The 22421-nt window shown below is 43.1% G+C and overlaps 1 protein-coding gene across 1 annotated transcript in view; it reads right to left on the minus strand.

Annotated features, from left to right (window-relative positions):
- The window catches only part of LOC121635284 (zinc finger protein 665-like), a 645425-nt gene that overhangs the window by 193438 nt on the left and 429566 nt on the right, over positions 1-22421 (minus strand). The window lies entirely within an intron of this gene.

Here is a 22421-nt window from a genome sequence, read left to right on the forward strand (position 1 = left end):
CACTAATTTTCAACTTCTTATGACTGAGTGAATTGTCCATGACACTAACTGCACAATGATTTGTGATGGTTAGCTCATATCTGCAAACAAATACATGGGATCTGCACCAAAGTTGACAGTATTCATACTTGTTAGGTCCTTAACACATGAAAACACCTGTTGCCATGGAAATAGGTTCCCTCTGGTTGGAGAGAAGTGCTGGCTTTCTACTGTTTAGGACTCAGCCACCTCCATGTACATTATTTGAAAACAATTACACAGGTACACCGTGCTGAGTTAACCCATCTATGCCTGTCCCATGAAAAAATGGTAAGAAAAGTACACATTTTTAAATATGATTTGGCCCTTTAACAAAATGTAAATAATGGGATCTACCATTTATTACCATATGATAGTTTAAAAATAATATAATATGGTTTTCTGCTTCTGGGTATCTATTAGGGAACAGAGGACAAGTATGACATTGTGTTCAACAGGATTTTGAACAAACTTTATTCCATAAATTGAAACAAACTGTCTCAGAAACTGTATGTGACACATATGTCACGTCACGCTCTTATGGCTTGAGCTAAAAAGGTGAATGACACGGGTGGCGGGGGCCAGGATGCTCGGACCCGATGGATGCCGCTTGCGGCTTTAATTATTAGTATTTTTCTAAGCATTTCGAGGCCCAATTTGACCCCCTAAACACCCATGAAAAGTTGTGAAACTTGGCACACACATCAAGCCCCACGTAACTCGGATATTATAAGGTCCGCATACACTTCAATACAAAATTGGCTCAACAGCGCCACCTAGAAAAAAATAAATTCCCCAAATGAATGGGGTCCCAAAAGTCTACTTCGATGTAGGAACACGAAACTCGGCACACACGTGTAACACACCAAGTCTAACAAAAAAGTCAATCAAACACCTGTCGCCATGGCTACGGGGTGCCCGCCATCTTGGCGTGTGCGGCCATTTTGTGGCCATTTTTTGCACTTTACACACATCGTATTTGAGCGAACTAGTCTGAGGGGATTCGTGCCACTGACTCCAAACTTGCTGGGAACCTTCCTGACAAGTTGGGGACCAAACGCTATTCAAATCTTTCTAATAGCAAAAAGCGTGTTACCGTGGCAACCCACGGAAAAACACCTTCTCGCCATGAAACACGGTTTGCTCATATCTCCACAGGAATAAATGGGAACTGCACCAAACTTGACAGTATTCATACTTGTTGGGTCCTTAACGCATTACACCACCTGTTGTCATGGCGACATCGGGTGGCGGGGTCCAGGCAGCTCGGACCCGATGGATGCCGCTTGCGGCTTTAATTAGGGTCCGAGCCATACGAAGTATGGCAAGGCCCTATTGTTCCTGAAATGTTTATTAGGGTCCGAGCCATACGAAGTATGGCAAGGCCCTATTGTTCCTGAAATGTTTATTATTAGGGTCCGAGCCATACGAAGTATGGCAAGGCCCTATTGTTCCTGAAATGTTTATTATTAGGGTCCGAGCCATACAAAGTATGGCGAGACCCTATTGTTTTCCAAATGTTTATTATTATTAGGGTCCGAGCCATACAAAGTATGGCAAGGCCCTATTGTTCCTGAAATGTTTATTATTATAGTTCTCCTTCTAAGCGCTTCGAGGCCAAATTTGACCCCCTAAACACCCATGAAAAGTTGTGAAACTTGGCACACACCTCAAGTCCGGTGAAAATCGCGATATCAGAAGGTCCGCATACACTTCAATGCAAAAGTGGCTCAACAGCGCCACCTAGAAAAAATAAATTACCCCCAATATAATGGGGACCCAAATGTCTACTTCGACGCAGGAACACGAAACTCGGCACACACGTGTAACACCCCGAGTCGAGCAAAAAAGTCAATCGGACATCTGTTGCCATGGCAACGTGACGCCCGCCATCTTGCCGTGTGCGGCCATTTTTTTGCCATTTTTTGCACTTTACACACATCGTATTTGAACGAACTAGTCTGAGGGGATTCGTGCGACTGACTCCAAACTTGGTGGAAAGCTTCCTGACAAGTTGGGGACCAAACGCTCCTCAAAACTTTCTAATAGCAGAAAGCGTGTTGCCGTGGCAACCGACGGAAAAACACCTTCTCGCCATGAAACACGGTTTGCTCATATCTCCATACAAATACATTTGATCTGCACCAAAGTTCACAGTATTCATACATGTCACACCCCAAGTCCAGCAAAGAAGTCAATCGAACACCTGTTGTCATGGCAACGGGGTGGCCGCCATCTTGGATTTCATTGCCATTTGAACGAACTAGTCTGAGGGGATTCGTGCGACCGACTCCAAACTTGGTGGGGACCTTCCTGACAAGTTGGGGACCAAACGCTCCTCAAATCTTTCTAATAGGAGAAACCGTGTTACCGTGGCAACCGACGGAAAAACCCTTCTCGCCATGAAACACGGTTTGCTTATATCTCCACAGAAATACGTGGGATCTGCACCAAAGTTCACAGGATTCATACCTGTCACATCCCAAGTCCAGCAAAGAAGTCAATCAAACACCTGTTGCCATGGCAACGGGGTGCCCGCCATCTTGGATTTCTCTGACATTTCAACGAACTAGTCTGAGGGGATTCGCGCGACTGGCTCCAAACTTGGTGGGAAGCTTCCTGACAAGTTGGGGACCAAACGCTCCTCAAATCTTTCTAATAGCAGGAAGCGTGTTACCGTGGCAACTGATGGAAAATGACCTCGCCATGAAACACGGTTTGCTTATATCTCCATAGGAATACGTGGGATCTGCACCAAACTTGACAGGATTCATACTTCTGACACCCCAAGTCCAGCATTGATGTCAATAGAACACTTGTTGCCATGGCAACGGACTGCCCGCCATCTTGGATTTCACTCCCATTTTAACAAACTAGTCTGAGGGGATTCGTGCGACTGACTCCAAACTTGGTGGGAAGCTTCCTGACAAGTTGGGGACCAAACGCTCCTCAAATCTTTCTAATAGGAAAAAGCTTGTAACCGTGGCAAACGACGGAATAATGCCCTCGCCATGAAACACGGTTTGCTTATATCTCCATTGGAATATGAGGGATCTGCACCAAACTTGACAGGATTCATACAGGTTGGGTCCTTAACGCATTGCAGCACCTGTTGTCATGGCAACATCGGGTGGCGGGGTCCAGGCAGCTCGGACCCGATGGATGCCGCTTGCGGCTTTAATTATTATTATTTTTCTAAGCATTTCGAGGCCCAATTTGACCCCCTAAACACCCATGAAAAGTTGTGAAACTTGGCACACACATCAAGCCCCACGTAACTCGGATATTATAAGGTCCGCATACACTTCAATACAAAATTGGCTCAACAGCGCCACCTAGAAAAAAATAAATTCCCCAAATGAATGGGGTCCCAAAAGTCTACTTCGACGTAGGAACACGAAACTCGGCACACACGTGTAACACACCAAGTCTAACAAAAAAGTCAATCAAACACCTGTCGCCATGGCTACGGGGTTCCCGCCATCTTGGCGTGTGCGGCCATTTTGTGGCCATTTTTTGCACTTTACACACATCGTATTTGAGCGAACTAGTCTGAGGGGATTCGTGCGACTGACTCCAAACCTGGTGGAAAGCTTCCTGACAAGTTGGGGACCAAACGCTCCTCAAATCTTTCTAATAGGAAAAAGCCTGTAACCGTGGCAACCGAGGGAAAAACGCCCTCGCCATGAAACACGGTTTGCTTATATCTCCATAGGAATACGAGGGATCTGCACCAAACTTGACAGGATTCATACAGGTTGGGTCCTTAACGCATTGCAGCACCTGTTGTCATGGCAACATCGGGTGGCGGGGTCCAGGCAGCTCGGACCCGATGGATGCCGCTTGCGGCTTTAATTAGGGTCCGAGCCATACAAAGTATGGCAAGGCCCTATTGTTCCTGAAATGTTTATTATTCTCCTTCTCCTCCTCCTCCTCCTCCTAAGCATTTCGACGCCAAATTTGACCCCCTAAACACCCATGAAAAGTTGTGAAACTTGGCACACACGTCAAGCCCGGCGAAAATCGGATATTATAAGGTCCGCATACTATTCAATGCAAAATTGGCTCAACAGCGCCACCTAGAGTCACCAAAAATCACCACATGAATGGGAACCAGGAAGTCTACTTCAACGTAGGAAGACGAAACTCGGCACACACGTGTACCACCCCGTGTTGACCAAAAAACTCAATGTAACACCTGTCGCCATGGCAACGGGGCGCCCGCCATCTTGGCGTGTGCGGCCATTTTTTTGCCATTTTTTCCACTTTACACACATCGTATTTGAACGAACTAGTCTGAGGGGATTCGTGCGACTGACTCCAAACTTGGTGGGAAGCTTCCTGACAAGTTGGGGACCAAACGCTCCTCAAATCTTTCTAATAGCAGAAAGCATGTTACCGTGGCCACAGACGGAAAAACGCCTTCTCGCCATGAAACACGGTTTGCTCATATCTCCACAGAAATACATGGGATCTCCACCAAACTTGACAGTATTCATACGTGTGACACCCCAAGTCCAGCAAAGAAGTCAATCAAACACCTGTTACCATGGCAACGGGGTGGCCGCCATCTTGGATCTCATTGCCATTTGAACTAACTAGTCTGAGGGGAATGGTCCGACCGACTCCAAACTCGGTGGGGACCTTCCTGACAAGTTGGGGACCAAACGCTCCTCAAATCTTTCTAATAGCAGAAAGCGTGTTACCGTGGCAACCGATGGAAAAAGACCTCGCCATTAAACACGGTTTGCTCATATCTCTATAGAAATAGATGGGATCTGCACCAAAGTTCACAGTATTCATACCTGTGACACCCCAAGTCCAGCAAAGAAGTAAATCAAACACCTGTTGCCATGGGAACGGGGTGGCCGCCATCTTGGCTTTCACTGCCATTTCGACGAACTAGTCTGAGGGGATTCGTGCCACAGACTCCAAACTTGGTGGGAACATTACTGACAAGTTGGGGAACAAACGCTATTCAAATCTTTCTAATAGGAAAAAGCCTGTAACCGTGGCAACCGACAGAAAAAGCCTCCTCGCCATGAAACACGGTTTGCTTATATCTCCACACGAATACATGGGAACTGCACCAAACTTGACAGGATTCATACACGTTGGGTCCTTAACGCATTACACCACCTGTTGTCATGGCGACATCGGGTGGCGGGGTCCAGGCCGCTCGGACCCGATGGATGCTGCTTGCAGCTTTAATTAGGGTCCGAGCCATACAAAGTATGGCAAGGCCCTATTGTTTCTGCTATGTTTATTATTATTCTCCTTCTCCTCCTAAGCATTTCGACGCCAAATTTGACCCCCTAAACACCCATGAAAAGTTGTGAAACTTGGCACACACGTCAAGCCCGGCGAAAATCGGATATTCTAAGGTCCGCATACTATTCAGTGCAAAATTGGCTCAACAGCGCCACCTACAGTCACCAAAAATCACCACATGAATGGGGAACAGGAAGTCTACTTCAACGTAGGAAGACGAAACTCGGCACACACGTGTACCACCCCGTGTTGACCAAAAAACTCAATGTAACACATGTTGCCATGGCAACGGGGTGCCCGCCATCTTGGCGTGTGCGGCCATTTTTTGGCCATTTTTTCCACTTTACACACATCGTATTTGAACGAACTAGTCTGAGGGGATTCGTGCGATTGACTCCAAACTTGATGGGAAGCTTCCTGACAAGTTGGGGACCAAACGCTCCTCAAATCTTTCTAATAGCAGAAAGCATGTTACCGTGGCAACAGACGGAAAAACGCCTTCTCGCCATGAAACACGGTTTGCTTATATCTCCATAGAAATAGATGGGATCTCCACCAAACTTCACAGTATTCATACGTGTGACACCCCAAGTACAGCAAAGAAGTCAATCAAACACCTGTTACCATGGCAACGGGTCGCCCGCCATCTTGGATTTCACTGCCATTTGAACGAACTAGTCTGAGGGGAATGGTCCAACCGACTCCAAACTCGGTGGGGACCTTCCTGACAAGTTGGGGACCAAACGCTCCTCAAATCTTTCTAATAGCAGAAAGCGTGTTACCGTGGCAACCGATGGAAAAAGACCTCGCCATTAAACACGGTTTGCTCATATCTCCACAGAAATAGATGGGATCTGCAACAAAGTTGACAGTATTCATACGTGTCACACCCCAAGTCCAGCAAAGAAGTCAATCAAACACCTGTTGCCATGGCAACGGACTGCCCGCCATCTTGGATTTCACTCACATTTTAACGAACTAGTCTGAGGGGATTCGTGCGACTGACTCCAAACTTGGTGGGAACCTTCCTGACAAGTTGGGGACCAAACGCTCCTCAAATCTTTCTAATAGGAAAAAGCGTGTAACCGTGGCAACCGACGGAAATATGCCCTCGCCATGAAACACGGTTTGCTCATATCTCCATGGAAATACATCGGATCTGCACCAAACCTGACAGGATTCATACACGTTGGGTCCGTAACGCATTACAGCACCTGTTGTCATGGCGACATCGGGTGGCGGGGTCCAGGCAGCTCGGACCCGATGGATGCCGCTTGCGGCTTTAATTATTAGGGTCCGAGCCATACAAAGTATGGCAAGGCCCTATTGTTTCTGCTATGTTTATTATTATTCTCCTTCTCCTCCTAAGCATTTCGACGCCAAATTTGACCCCCTAAACACCCATGAAAAGTTGTGAAACTTGGCACACACGTCAATCCCGGCGAAAATCGGATATTCTAAGGTCCGCATACTATTCAGTGCAAAATTGGCTCAACAGCGCCACCTACAGTCACCAAAAATCACCACATGAATGGGGAACAGGAAGTCTACTTCAACGTAGGAAGACGAAACTCGGCACACACGTGTACCACCCCGTGTTGACCAAAAAACTCAATGTAACACATGTTGCCATGGCAACGGGGTGCCCGCCATCTTGGCGTGTGCGGCCATTTTTTGGCCATTTTTTCCACTTTACACACATCGTATTTGAACGAACTAGTCTGAGGGGATTCGTGCGATTGACTCCAAACTTGATGGGAAGCTTCCTGACAAGTTGGGGACCAAACGCTCCTCAAATCTTTCTAATAGCAGAAAGCATGTTACCGTGGCAACAGACGGAAAAACGCCTTCTCGCCATGAAACACGGTTTGCTTATATCTCCATAGAAATAGATGGGATCTCCACCAAACTTCACAGTATTCATACGTGTGACACCCCAAGTACAGCAAAGAAGTCAATCAAACACCTGTTACCATGGCAACGGGTCGCCCGCCATCTTGGATTTCACTGCCATTTGAACGAACTAGTCTGAGGGGAATGGTCCAACCGACTCCAAACTCGGTGGGGACCTTCCTGACAAGTTGGGGACCAAACGCTCCTCAAATCTTTCTAATAGCAGAAAGCGTGTTACCGTGGCAACCGATGGAAAAAGACCTCGCCATTAAACACGGTTTGCTCATATCTCCACAGAAATAGATGGGATCTGCAACAAAGTTGACAGTATTCATACGTGTCACACCCCAAGTCCAGCAAAGAAGTCAATCAAACACCTGTTGCCATGGCAACGGACTGCCCGCCATCTTGGATTTCACTCACATTTTAACGAACTAGTCTGAGGGGATTCGTGCGACTGACTCCAAACTTGGTGGGAACCTTCCTGACAAGTTGGGGACCAAACGCTCCTCAAATCTTTCTAATAGGAAAAAGCGTGTAACCGTGGCAACCGACGGAAATATGCCCTCGCCATGAAACACGGTTTGCTCATATCTCCATGGAAATACATCGGATCTGCACCAAACCTGACAGGATTCATACACGTTGGGTCCGTAACGCATTACAGCACCTGTTGTCATGGCGACATCGGGTGGCGGGGTCCAGGCAGCTCGGACCCGATGGATGCCGCTTGCGGCTTTAATTATTGTTCTCCTTCTCCTTCTAAGCATTTTGAGCCTAAATATCACCCCCTAAACACCCATGAAAAGTTGTGAAATTTGGCACACACATCAAGCCCGGTGAAAAATTTCATATTCTAAAGTCCGCATTGACTTCAATGCAAAATCGGCTCAACAGCGCCACCTAGACTCACCAAAAATCACCACATGAATGGGGTCCCGAACGTCTACTTCGACGTAGGAACACGAAACTCGGCACACACGTGTAACACCCTGAGTCGACCAAAAAACTCAATAGAACATCTGTTGCCATGGCAACAGGGTGCCCGCCATCTTGGCGTGTACGGCCATTTTTTTGCCATTTTTTGCACTTTACACACATCGTATTTGAACGAACTAGTCTGAGGGGATTCGTGCGATTCACTCCAAACTTGGTGGGAAGCTTCCTGACAAGTTGGGGACCAAACGCTCCTCAAATCTTTCTAATAGCAGAAAGCGTGTTACCGTGGCAACCGACAGAAAAACACCTTCTCGCCATGAAACACGGTTTGCTTATATCTCCATAGAAATAGATGGGATCTCCACCAAACTTGACAGTATTCATACGTGTGACACCCCAAATCCAGCAAAGAAGTCAATCAAACACCTCTTACCATGGCAACGGGTCGCCCGCCATCTTGGATTTCACTGCCATTTCAACGAACTAGTCTGAGGGGAATGGTCCGACCGACTCCAAACTCGGTGGGGACCTTCCTGACAAGTTGGGGACCAAACGCTCCTCAAATCTTTCTAATAGCAGAAAGCGTGTTACCGTGGCAACCGATGGAAAAAGACCTCGCCATTAAACACGGTTTGCTCATATCTCCACAGGAATAAATGGGAACTGCACGAAACTTGACAGGATTCAGACTTGTTGGGTCCCTAACGCATTACACCACCTGTTGTCGTGGCGACATCGGGTGGCGGGGTCCAGGCCGCTCGGACCCGATGGATGCCGCTTGCGGCTTTAATTGTTATTGTTATTATTAGGGTCCGAGCCATACAAAGTATGGCAAGGCCCTATTGTTTCTGCTATGTTTATTATTCTTCTCCTCCTTCTAAGCATTTCGAGGCCAAATTTGACCCCCTAAACACCCATGAAAAGTTGTGAAACTTGGCACACACATCAAGCCCGGTGAAAAATATTATATTCTACAGTCCGCATTGACTTCAATGCAAAATTGGCTCAACAGCGCCACCTACGGACACAAAAATTCCCCAGATGAATGGGGTCCCAAACGTCTACTTCAACATAGGAAGACGAAACTTGGCACACACGTGTAACATGCTGAGCTGACCAAAAAATTCAATAGAACACCTTTTGCCATGGCAACGGGGCGCCCGCCATCTTGGCGTGTGCGGCCATTTTTTGGCCATTTTTTGCACTTTACACACATCGTATTTGAACGAACTAGTCTGAGGGGATTCGTGCGACTGACTCCAAACTTGGTGGGAAGCTTCCTGACAAGTTGGGGACCAAAAATTGTTCAAATCTTTCTAATAGCAGAAAGCATGTTACCGTGGCAACCGACGGAAAATGACCTTCTCGCCATGAAACACGGTTTGCTCATATCTCCATGTAAATACATGGGATCTGCACCAAACTTGACAGTATTCATACTGGTGACACCCCAAGTGCAGCAAAGAAGTCAATCGAACAGCTGTTGCCATGACAACGGCGTGCCCGCCATCTTGGATTTCACTGCCATTTGAACGAACTAGTCTGAGGAGATTCGTGCGACTGACTCCACACTTGGTGGGAAGCTTCCTGACAAGTTGGGGAACAAACGCTATTCAAATCTTTCTTATAGGAAAAAGCCTGTAACCGTGGCAACAGACCGAAAAAGCCTCCTCGCCATGAAACACGGTTGGCTCATATCTCCATAGAAATACACGGGATCTTCACCAAACTTCACAGCATTCATACGTGTCCCACCCCAAGTGCAGCAAAGAAGTCAATCGAACACCTGTTGCCATGGCAACGGTGTACCCGCCATCTTGGATTTCACTGCCATTTGAACAAACTAGTCTGAGGGGATTCGGGCGACCGACTCCAAACTTGGTGGGAACGTTCATGACAAGTTGGGGACCAAACGCTATTCAAATCTTTCTAATAGGAGAAAGTGTGTAACCGTGGCAACCGACGGAAAAAGCCTTCTCGCCATGAAACACGGTTTGCTTATATCTCCATAAGAATACGTGGGATCTGCACCAAACTTGACAGGATTCATACTTCTTGGGTCCCTAACGCATTACAACACCTGTTGTCATGGCAACATAGCATGTTAGCTAGCAAATTAGCATGCTACGAAAATATGCTAACTAAGTATATCAACATTTCAGCTGGGTGTTTTACCATGTTACATATGATGTGACCAGGTTACCTACCATGCTAGGAAAAGGTGTATGACACGGGTGGCGGGGTCCAGGCCGCTCGGACCCGATGGATGCCGCTTGCGGCTTTAATTATTATTATACTTCTAAGCACTTCGAGGCCAAATTTGACCCCCTTAACACCCATGAAAAGTTGTGAAACTTGGCACACAGGTCAAGCCCGGCGAAAATTGCAATATTCTTAGGTCCTCATACACTTCAATGCAAAATTGGCTCAACAGCGCCACCTAGAGTCACCAACAATCACCACATGAATGGGGCCCAGGAAGTCTACTTTAACGTAGGAAGACGAAACTCGGCACACACGTGTACCACCCCGAGTCAAGCAAAAAAGTCAATGAAACAGCTGTTGCCATGGCAATAGGGCACCCGCCATCTTGGCGTGTGCGGCCATTTGTTTGCCATTTTTTGCACTTCACACACATCGTATTGGAACGAACTACTCTGAGGGGATTTGTGCGATTCACTACAAACTTGGTGGGAAGCTTCCTGACAAGTTGGGGACCAAACGCTCCTCAAATCTTTGTAATAGGAAAAAGCGTGTAACCGTGGCAACCGACGGAAAAATGCCTTCTCACCATGAAACACGGTTTGCTTATATCTCCATAACAATACGTGGGATCTGCAACAAACTTGACAGTATTCATACGTGTGAGACCCCAAGTCCAGCAAAGAAGTCAATAGAACATCTGTTGCCATAGCAACAGGGTGCCCGCCATCTTGGTTTTCACTGCCATTTCAACGAACTAGTCTGAGGGGATTCGTGCGACTGACTCCAAACTTGGTGGGAAGCTTCCTGACAAGTTGGGGACCAAACGCTCCTCAAATCTTTCTAATAGCAGAAAGCGTGTTACCGTGGCAACCGACGGAAAAACGCCTCCTCGCCATGAAACACGGTTTGCTCATATCTCCATAGAAATACATGGGATCTGAACCAAAGTTCACAGGATTCATACATGTAACACCCCAAGTCCAGCAAAGAACTCAATCGAACACCTGTTGCCATGGCAACGGACTGCCCGCCATCTTGGATTTCACTCCCTTTTTAACGAACTAGTCTGAGGGGATTCGTGCGACTGACTCCAAACTTGGTGGGAACCTTCCTGACAAGTTGGGGACCAAACGCTCCTCAAATCTTTCTAATAGGAAAAAGCGTGTAACCGTGGCAACCGACGGAAATATGCCCTCGCCATGAAACACGGTTTGCTCATATCTCCATGGAAATACATCGGATCTGCACCAAACCTGACAGGATTCATACACGTTGGGTCCTTAACGGATTACAGCACCTGTTGTCATGGCGACATCGGGTGGCGGGGTCCAGGCAGCTCGGACCCGATGGATGCCGCTTGCGGCTTTAATTAGGGTCCGAGCCATACAAAGTATGGCGAGACCCTATTGTTTTCCAAATGTTTATTAGGGTCCGAGCCATACAAAGTATGGCAAGGCCCTATTGTTCCTGAAATGTTTATTATTGTTCTCCTTCTCCTTCTAAGCATTTTGAGCCTAAATATCACCCCCTAAACACCCATGAAAAGTTGTGAAATTTGGCACACACATCAAGCCCGGTGAAAAATTTCATATTCTAAAGTCCGCATTGACTTCAATGCAAAATCGGCTCAACAGCGCCACCTAGACTCACCTAAAATCACCACATGAATGGGGTCCCGAACGTCTACTTCGACGTAGGAACACGAAACTCGGCACACACGTGTAACACCCTGAGTCGACCAAAAAACTCAATAGAACATCTGTCGCCATGGCAACAGGGTGCCCGCCATCTTGGCGTGTACGGCCATTTTTTTGCCAGTTTTTGCACTTTACACACATCGTATTTGAACGAACTAGTCTGAGGGGATTCGTGCGATTCACTCCAAACTTGGTGGGAAGCTTCCTGACAAGTTGGGGACCAAACGCTCCTCAAATCTTTCTAATAGCAGAAAGCGTGTTACCGTGGCAACCGACGGAAAAACACCTTCTCGCCATGAAACACGGTTTGCTCATATCTCCATAGAAATACGTGGGATCTGCACCAAACTTGACAGTATTCATACGTGTGACACCCCAAGTCCAGCAAAGAAGTCAATCAAACACCTCTTGCCATGGCAACGGGGTGCCCGCCATCTTGGATTTCACTCCCATTTTAACGAACTAGTCTGAGGGGATTCGTGCGACTGACTCCAAACTTGGTGGGAACCTTCCTGACAAGTTGGGGACCAAACGCTCCTCAAATCTTTCTAATAGGAAAAAGCGTGTAACCGTGGCAACCGATGGAAAAATGCCCTCGCCATGAAACACGGTTTGCTTACATCTCCATAGGAATACATGGGATCTGCACCAAACTTGACAGGATTCATACTTGTGACACCCCAAGTCCAGCATTGATGTCAATAGAACACCTGTTGCCATGGCAACGGACTACCCGCCATCTTGGATTTCACTCCCATTTTAACGAACTAGTCTCAGGGGATTCCTGCGACTGACTCCAAACTTGGTGGGAACCTTCCTGACAAGTTGGGGACCAAACGCTCTTCAAATCTTTCTAATAGGAAAAAGTGTGTAACCGTGGCAACCCACGGAAAAATGCCCTCGCCATGAAACACGGTTTGCTTATATCTCCATAGGAATACGTGGGATCTGCACCAAACTTGATAGGATTCATAGTTGTTGGGTCCTCAACACATTACAACACCTGTTGCCATGGTAACATAACATTTTAGCTAGCAAATTAGCTTGCTAGAAAAAAAAGCTAACTAGGTATATCAAAACTTCGGCTTCTCAGCTAGCCCTTTACCATATTGCCTAGCATGTTAGCTAACGTGCTAACCAGTAAGCACGCTAGCAAAAGATGCTAATTAGGTATATCAAAACTTCGGCTTCTCAGCAAGCCCTTTTCCATATCACCTAGCATGTTAACACATTACCTAAAAATGCTAACTAGGTACATCAACATGTCACTTTCTAAAATACCCATGTTAGCATATTATCTAGCGTGTTAGCATGATACCTAGAGTGTTAGCATGTTCAGTAAAAATAGCTATGCAACTTACCATGCCAGATTCTTAGCTGTTTGCAGATCACCTAGCATTTTAGTGTGTTATCTACGATGCTAGCAAAATGTTTTAAACTATTTTAGCATATAACATTTCATTTTAGGCTGTTTGGCAGTACAGCAAAAACAAAAATAATATCCCATAAACACATAATTTCTCCCTGGATGCCTTTTTTTGCGACATTACACACAAACACCAACATAACATGCTGTTGAGGAATTTGTAGAAAGAAAGTGAAGAGTCAATTTCTCACTTCGACTACACAACTGCGTGTCGTTTTTATTTAACCAGAAAAAAAACCGAGCAACCACATGGATCCAAGATGCCCGTGGAGCTAAAAAACACAGGAAACCCCAGATACTGTGCTTACAGTGGCCAGGAAACAGTGAACAACTTTGCTATAACATAAAACACAAGTCTATATACCTGCATGGTGAGTTATGTAGTTAAGAGTCCGCTACACTGTATAGATTCAAAGTAATTTATTCATATTGCAACAAATTAGAACACAAGTTTGTAAGACGTCTGTAAGAATGTTAGATATATACACCATTAGCTAAACTCAGAGGCTCCTCTTGTTGCCACAATTCTACGGTTTATTTTATTACAATATACACAGTATGTAATGGGAAAATAGAGAAAAATAAATTAGCAAAAATAATACAAAAGACTATCTTTCATCTATCTGGGTGAACAACTTGTTGCCAACTGCTACGTCCGTCTACTAGCCGAAATCCATCTCCTAGGGAAAGGACAAAAAGGTATCAGTGTTTGCATATGTGTATTTACATACATGCACATGCACACGCACACAATCACATCCCACAATGTATTCTTCTAGACATCAATTCTCTTCTAAATCTAGTAATACATTATAAAAACAGGTTTGGATCATTATAACACAAGCAATACTACTGCTGCAGGCTGGTCAAGGTCTAACACAGACACAGCTACTGTGCCTCTGTAATAACAGTAAACACACACTGCCACTTTTGAATATTAATTTATGAAGCCTCAGGTTACAGCTTTTTTCATGCTCTTCTTAGGCTCAATCACAATCAGCACTTTGGTCCAACAGAGCTCAGCTTAACTGTTCATCATTGGCTTCTGTCAAGTGAAAAAAAAATGCTAAAATCTAAAAACTGCAAAAAAGTAGAACAGACCCAAACTATAATACATATAAACCAGCCAGATAGAAACAAAAAACCTGAAACTAATTTCTTTTTAATTACAAAGATTTTCTGAAGTGTGAAAGAGTGTGTGAATAAACTAACTGTGTGTGTAGGATAGTGAGTAGTTAAATTTACTTATACGTACCTTAGCTGGTGTCACTTCATTATCCCTGTAATTAACCTTAAACACAGTAGTTACATACAACTAAAATTATATCATTCAATGAACCCCACAGAACAAGAGGCACAATCCTAACACAACATATAACTACTTAACCACACTGAGGGCATGACCTACAAAACCTGTATTAACTTTGCCATTTGGTCAGTAAATTTAACAACTTTTCTGGCCACTTTAACTACTTCTTCTCAATACAACAACAAATAACAAATCTACTCACTATTTTCACATTTTCACTACCTTCTCTGGACAGGAAGCACAGAATACCTTTGGACATGGACTAACGTAGTATTGGTGTAAAGGATATCAACAGGGGACAAAATTTACTGACTACATACTAATTATTCATGACTCAGGTGAAGAACAGCACATCTATTACATGTCGATTAAATTAATTTAAAATAAATATACATTTAAGTTTTAAGCATTTGGGCTGTCTTACTTAAAAGAACATATAATGCCCTCGTGATCACTAAAATATGTAGGCACCACTAGTGCTTCTACTCTATAATTACTATTTTTAACGTAAACATGATCAATTAAGGTGCCTTTCTCTGTAGTGGCTGTCGACACATGTTGCTCATATCCTCTGTCTGTCATTTTCTGACAAATTGTGGAGGACTTCAAAATGTCCTCATTGAAATCACCCAAAACAACAATGGTTCCACTTTGTGACTCCAACACATTTAACAATTCTTCAAAATGCCTGAAAAAGAGAGACACAGGATATGATGGTGGCCTGTAAATGGCTGCTATTAAAATGTTGTATGTGACACATTTTACAGCTAAACACTCTATATTTAAAGCTGCTACTTTGACATTTTCAAATTCTAAATTACTGTCACAGTACATGCCAACGCCACCATGTTGTTGGCCTTTAAGGGAAATTAACACTGGATTATTTCTATGATATGCTAAACTGCGTGGGGCATTACTAAAGCTATAACCAGTGATTTCTACAGAATCTAAGCTAACATCAGCAGGTATCCATGTCTCTGTCACAGCAATACAGTTAGGCTGCAAATGCTGTGCACAGTGGGCCAAATCTGAGACATGGCGATTTAAACTTTGAACGTTCATCAGAAATACTCTAAAACCATCTTTTACTACTGTGTGGCTTTCAGTTAGAAATGGTGGAATATTAACAATCGCCTGTTCAATGTTGTCCTTACAATAAACAGCCTTCTCTTTAAACTCTTGAATAATTAAACCAGACAGGCTTCTAACTCTACTCAATGCCACATATGCCTGTCCTGGTGCAAAGACCTTAGCTAAAGAGACAACAGCACTATCTACTGTAAGGCCCTGTACTTTGTGTACAGTACAGGCCCAAGCTAACTTTAAAGGAAACTGTCGTCTCATGCCTTTTTTATTGGCTCTCTCTTCCTGAGGTTCAATTGGTACTGAACCCTTTAACTCTGCTGATGGGTAAATGGTTTGTTTCTTCCTCTGTATGCCTACCTTATCATCATCAAATTTAACATATACTCTGAGAGGAAACATATTCTTATCAGGCTGTTCTATGTATATCACTGTGCCACATACACCATTTACTAAACCGTCATTTACATCGATGTTTTGAGACAACATGACTCGAGCATTTTTACCCAATAACAGCTCCTTTTGTAAAGCTGTTTTCTTGGCCCTAATATGATGATCTGGCTTTAACTCTAATTTACCAGTTTTTTTATTATAACCAAAGTCCTGTGCAGTTATAAGTATGTGGTCAGGACATATTCTCATTAACTGTTCCTCATTATATTCATCAACCTGGCAATTTGTAGCAAAGATGTGCAAGGCTGTGCTCTCTTCACCTGTTTCACACCGTTTTAAGATGTTAATATCGTCAACTAACATTGGTGTACCTTTTCTATGTGTTCGCATTCTATTTAATATTCGCGCAAACTCTTCATCTTTTTGCCTAACGATTGTTTTTAACTCCACAAGATGAAATAAACTAGACCACAAGTTCATTTGGACATCTTGTACATACAACGCTTTTCCTTTTACTGGGGGCAACTGATAAAAATCTCCGACCGCGATTATGCTCACATTACCGAAAGGGTTATAGTCACCAGTTTGTTTGATTTGTCTTAATCTGCCATGGACATAAGCCAATAAATTATGATTGACCATGGAGATTTCATCAATTATGACTATCTGCAAATCAATATATTTAACACGCAAAGAATTGAGCTTTTCCTCACTCAAAGGTGTGTAAGGTAGGCTCACATCTTTGCCAATGCCAAATGTACTGTGGATAGTCGCTGCCTTTAAATTATAAGCAGCTATTCCGGTCGGAGCCGTTAATAAAACGCAAATGTTATCTGGATTCTGACAACTTGGTGACAATAACCTTGTGGCCTCGTATTGAATCGCTTTAACTAGGTAGCTCTTTCCAACTCCAGCTCCTCCAGATATAAACACATGGAGGGGTTCTGGGTTTCTACCATTAACTTTATCCAAACACCAGTTACGGATTTTATAGAAGACTGACAGCTGCTTCTCATTTAGAGATCTAATTAATTCTAAGCCCTCACGCCTACTAATTACATTATTATTCTTTTCTAATTGACACACCTGATCATTCCTAACAGCCAAATCTGGAATATTGTCTACGAGTTCCCGACCTATTTCTTCTGCATCTTCCGCAGGTGTCTGTTCTTTTTCTCTAATTTCTTCTTGACACTCTAAACGCTCTACTTCTTTTTCGGGGCACAGATTTCCCCAGGCAACTTCAGGGCCACCCTCATTTTCAAGCTTCTTTTGCAACTCTTCTAATTCTTCTGAATCTTCTACCTCAAATTTGTTCCTATTCGTATCGACGACAGATTTCACCGTGTGTTCTGATCCATCACTAAAGATCACGGAACCATTTTCATAAAATTGTTCAAATGTTTCGCAATCAGCAGCTTTTAAGTCATCTTCTACGCGGTACGGCAAAAACAACTGTAATTGGCTTTTAAAATATAATTCGGGATTTTTTGTTTTTGAAAAGCGCGCATAACGAACTACAGCGGGTTTTGTTCGTGTTCTTTTAAGAATTAATCCTAATCCCCTTTGCAATTGAATCGCATTCTTTGATTTTTCATTTCCGTTTAAAAGACGATATTCTGACACAAACGTTGCTATGCACATGTCATTAAAAGTGCTATTATTAGGCCTACTTCTATAACGATCTACTATACTAACCATCCACACATCATCTCCAGTTAGCCCACATTCTTGGATAACACTAATTGGTTTACTCATTTTAACTATTTTGTCCCCTGTTGGTATAAACTCTACTTTACGCGAATTCTCTTTCAAATGCATTCCCGTTAATCTATAAACTGCTTCTTGAGCAGACACGTCGCGACTGTTTAGATAAACGCTGCCAATTTGTTTCAGTGCCTCTTTTGCGCTGACGTTGTCATCTTTTGTTGCTTCTTTATGAGCTTTACTAAGCAACAATCCTACCTCTTTTTCTGATTTGCTAATGTATGAAATAATATATACTATAACTGCGTACGCATCGGTCACAAACTGAATATCTAAATTTGCATTCCAGCATTTTAATAGAGACCTGTTATATGGATTAATCCATGCTTCGTTAATGTCTCTTTTATATACAATTTGGGTTTTATTCATATTTAGACGTTTGTAACATATTTCAAATATTTGCTGATTGATATTTAAACTATGAAACAACTCATCTAAACTATTAAACGTCTTGTTCTCATCTTTTAACGCCTTTTTCACTGACTCCAGAGTGCGTACTGCCAAATCCTTATCAACCTTTAGCAGATTATAGTAGTACTCATTTCCACATGTGCACTGTTTTCCTTCGTATTTTTGATCGAACCTATTCTTACATTTATCGCACTCATTTGTAGTATTCAAATGAACATTAACAAGAAATGTCCTACCTGACACTGGTCTGGGAAAATTAAAGCGACATTCAGTGCCACCTTTCTTACAGCTTTTTGAATGCCTCTTTGAATGTTGCTGCACAGATGTGACCATCTCCAATAACGTCTCATCCTGTGCTGGTAGCTCACGTTACGTACTTATCAATAAAAGCTACCACTTCTTCGTCCTTGTTCGTATTAATTTTAGGAGCATTTTCAATCCAGAAAAGACAGTGCACATGAGGACTCCCACGACACTGAAACTCCACCCGATAAAAGTAATCAATAATTTTTCCTATGGGATTTGAAGGAGACATAAGGACCTCCTTCAGAAAACAGTGCCAGCGGAAGTCAAACATTCTGCCGGCAGTGACAGGATTACGACGCAACAGATCGCATCTATCAGTCCACTCTAGCTCTTCGAATGTCTGTGTTCGACCTTCCTGTTTTAAAATTGTTTTAAGAAGGTTTTGCCATCTAAGATCCGCGGAAGAGAATGAACAAAACCACGTGGGAATCCCAAGTTGCCGAACACAAGCCATCAGGTCTTTCTGTACTCCCTGCCAAAATGCTGGGGTCCCTCTAATAGGCTTAAGAAATCTGAAACCGTCATCTACATCCAACAACTGCTTCAAGGACTCCTCCTTTTCTACACTCACCTCACCTCCTTTACCTTTTCTTAATGCTATACTTACTTTGGAAACAACCTGCTCTACCTCAGACATGTACTGAGCAAAGAAAATATACTCTACATTCTGAGCAAACCTTCTATCCGCATGTAAAATTCGGTTATTAAAATAACGACACAATGACAAATTATACACACGGCTTTCATGATACATATTACGACCTCGAGGAAACAACACTGGGAAACACCTTGCTTCATTTTCTCGATCTGTCAACAACTTAACTGGATTATTACCCTCAGCTGGTGCAACATTAACTATACTGTCAAAATACTGATCTAGAACTTCCTGACCAATATCTACAGGCATCAAACACGTATCTGAAAACATGCAATGTTGCTGTCGATCATGCAGCAACTCATCATCTTCAACATCATCCCCAGTATTCTCAACTACTTCTGCATTGTCTACTTCTGCATTGTCCTTCTCTTCATCCTCAGGATGGTCTAAGACACACAACTCATTAACCCATTCCTCATTAAAATCTATGTCTTTATAAAACTTATTTGATTGCTTTAAAAACCGCAAAGCTTGCCTAATATGCATCGTATCCACAAACTCATACTGATAATGGCCTTTATAAGTTAACTTACGTTTTAATTTTACTGCCAATAAAGAGCCCTCCATATTTGATCGGGGCAACATTTTAGATGTTTGAACTACGTTGGATGGAACGCAGGTTACTGGTCCATGAACTCCATTTTGGCCACCTTTGGGTAATGCAAGCATTTTCATGAACGGAATATTTAAAGCAATCAAATGTTGTTCTAACCTATTCAAACAAGCCAATTCTGGGGGAACTGGATCTACTACCAAATTATTTGTTACACTTTCAGCAGGCATTTGCTCATGTGAAATTTTATGATGACAAGTGTAACAAATCCAAAGATGCCCTCTACTTGAAGCCATAATCTGACACGGCTGAACACAATCCTCCCTACATTCATGTAAATAGTCAGTTTTAATACACCTATCTGACAAAGAAGCTATGGCCGCAGTCTTGTTATAAGCATCCTTTCTACAACTCAACACCTGATGTGGAAACAACAGCCTGAAACAGACACAACAGATATACTCAGGACCATGTTCAACTTTGTTTAAAAACCTCTCAGTGAAAAACTCAATATTCTGTGTTTTGTCTTTATCTTTAATTTCTTGCCTCTTTGATTTCACAACTCGTTTAACTAATTCTCTGTGACGCGCATCTAGTGCATATTTTATTTTGCTTTGATCTTTAACATTTTCACGATGACGCGCATCTTTTGCATATTTTACTTTGCTTTCATTTTTAACATTTTCACGGTGACGCGCATCTTGTGCATATCTTATTTTTTTTATGGTCTTTCACATTTTCACGGTGACGCGCATCTTTTGCATATCTTATTTTTTTACGGTCTTTCACATTTTCACGGTGACGCGCATCTTTTGCATATCTTATTTTTCTACGGTCTTTCACATTTTCACGGAGACGCGCATCTAGTGCATATCTTATTTTTTTACAGTCTTTCACATTTTCACGGTGATGCGCATCTAATGCATATTTTATTTTCCTTTGCTCCTTCAGGTTTTGTCGGTGACATGCATCTATTGCATATTTTCTTTTATTTATATTCCTAATTTGATTTCTTCTCATTACTTTATTATGTTTAGAAATATATAAACCTCTGTCCTTTTTGCAAACTGACGTGTCACTTTCGGATGAAACATCTCTAATTAAATCTTTGCCTGACAATCTAGTACGACACGATTCTGAAAGATTTACTTTACAGTACCCATAACAACTTTCTAGTTTGGGTTCTTTAACGCAAACTACAGTTTCATAATGATTACCAAGGCAGTTTTCTAAATAAATGGATTTTTCTGACACACAACTGCTGCTGCATCCATACTTTAGCCAACGACCACCAATAAATGTAAAGACATTAATACCCAATAAATCTGCTGTGGCTTGTATTTCTAATTCTGTCGCCCAGCTGCTAACGTAACGCATTTTTGATTTGTCTACGTAATCTGCCACAGAGGAATAACCTTCTCTCAAACTACTTTCATATTTTAAATCATTTTTCACTAAATATTTCACAACCGCTCTCCTAATTTTGATGTGATGCTTTTGTGTGCCACTCACTGCCTGAGAAACGGCCCTAAAATAGCAGCTACCATCAGCAACTATGTCTCTATTTTGGCACGGAAGACCTAATTCACCGACACGACTAGACGCTGTGCTATTTACACTTTCATACTCTATATTTAATTTGGTACATAAACTTTGACAAGTATTTTCACAGAGAGGGTTAAACATTAGCTTTTCATGTCCTTCACTGACTACTTCCACATCTGAACTAACCTGCCGACTTAACAGAACCTGTTCCTCAACAGCAAACTCGTCATCTGAAACAACCATCGAATCATTAATACGACCTTTCTTTGGCGTATGTTTAGATGGGCTGGAAAGGCCAACTTCATCACAATCTGCTGACAGCTGACGTTTTGCACGTTGCTTATTGCCATCATCAGATTCACCAACAAATAAGCTACTCGACACATCACACTCCCTACTGACATCAACGCCATTTATTTCAAAAGGCTTGCTACTACCACCAAACATCACTGCCAAACAACTAAAGTGATCAAACACTTCCCTTATGGAACCAAAGTACAAAACTACACTGGTACCATTAACATCCACCATGCCAGTAGCACTGCGTGAATGAGAATCAACTACAGCAAACCTACCACTAGCAGAAATTACAGCACATGTATTTGAACACAAGGTCAAAAGACATGTCTGGTACTGAGATAACATCCTTTCCAGCCCATGTTCTAGAGTCACAAATGCTCCACACTCAATGAACTCTCCTTCAGTCACAGTGACATCACCACTGACAGTCTCGGGGAACGCAAACTTAAAGTTCTGCCAGTATAAAACGTGCTCTTTCGGCAACTCTGGGATCATCAAAAAGTCTTCTCCTGGAGGAATTAGACCATGGTCCTTCAGATGTGTATAGAGCTGATCTCCTAACCACAGAGCTAAATCTAAATCTTCTGTCTTCCAATTCAACACACTAGACACCATATGTCTGGCCAAACTAACCAACCCTATCGCCA

The sequence above is a fragment of the Melanotaenia boesemani genome, chromosome 24 (genome assembly GCF_017639745.1).
Source record: "Melanotaenia boesemani isolate fMelBoe1 chromosome 24, fMelBoe1.pri, whole genome shotgun sequence".
Classification (NCBI taxonomy): domain Eukaryota; kingdom Metazoa; phylum Chordata; class Actinopteri; order Atheriniformes; family Melanotaeniidae; genus Melanotaenia; species Melanotaenia boesemani.